Genomic DNA, 956 nt, shown 5'->3' with positions numbered 1-956 from the left:
AACTATCTTCGGTGCCATTGCTCTCATATTGCTATTACTGCTACCGTGTTACTGTTACTATTGCTCTCATATTACTGCTACTTTCACATCACCCCTGTTACTAGTGCTTTTCCAGGTGCAGCTGAATTGACAACTCGGTTGTTAAGGCTTATAAGTATTCTTTACCTCCCCTTGTGTCGAATCAATAAATTTGGGTTTTACTTCCCTCGAAGACTGTTGCGATCCCCTATACTTGTGGGTCATCAGGGTGGCCGGCCCCCTCCCCTTGGCCCCTCATTATATAGGTGGAAGCCCCAAGTGTTGGACTACAAGTCTCCGAATAAGACCCGAACCCAAAACCTTCCATGTGATAGGGAAACCTACCTAAGGTGGGAATCCCACTTGAGGTGGGATTCCCCCTTCCATGTGGGGGGTGGCCGGCCCCATAGGGGGAGTCCACTTGGGACTCCTCCCCTTCTAGGGTTGGCCGGCCATGGAGGTGGAGTCCCTCCGGGACTCCACCTTCCTTGGTGGTTTCTTCTGGACTTTTCTAGAACCATCCATAGAACCTTCCGAATCATTTTAAAACACATAAAATGACATCCTATATATGAATCTTATTCTCCGGACCATTCCGGAACTCCTCGTGATGTCCGGGATCTCATCCGGGACTCCGAACAAATATTCGAACTCCATTCCATATTCAAGTTCTACCATTTCTACATCCAACTTTAAGTGTGTCACCCTACGGTTCGCGAACTATGCGGACATGGTTGAGTACTCACTCCGACCCAGTAACCAATAGCGGGATCTGGAGATCCATAATGGCTCCCACATATTCAACGATGACTTTAGTGATCGAATGAACCATACACATACGATACCAATTCCCTTTGTCACGCGATATTTTACTTGTCCGAGGTTTGATCATCGGTATCACACTATACCTTGTTCAACCTCGTCTCTGACAAGTACTC

This window comes from Lolium rigidum, chromosome 5 (assembly GCF_022539505.1).
Source record: "Lolium rigidum isolate FL_2022 chromosome 5, APGP_CSIRO_Lrig_0.1, whole genome shotgun sequence".
NCBI classification, from domain to species: domain Eukaryota; kingdom Viridiplantae; phylum Streptophyta; class Magnoliopsida; order Poales; family Poaceae; genus Lolium; species Lolium rigidum.
This window is presented reverse-complemented; position numbering follows the sequence as displayed.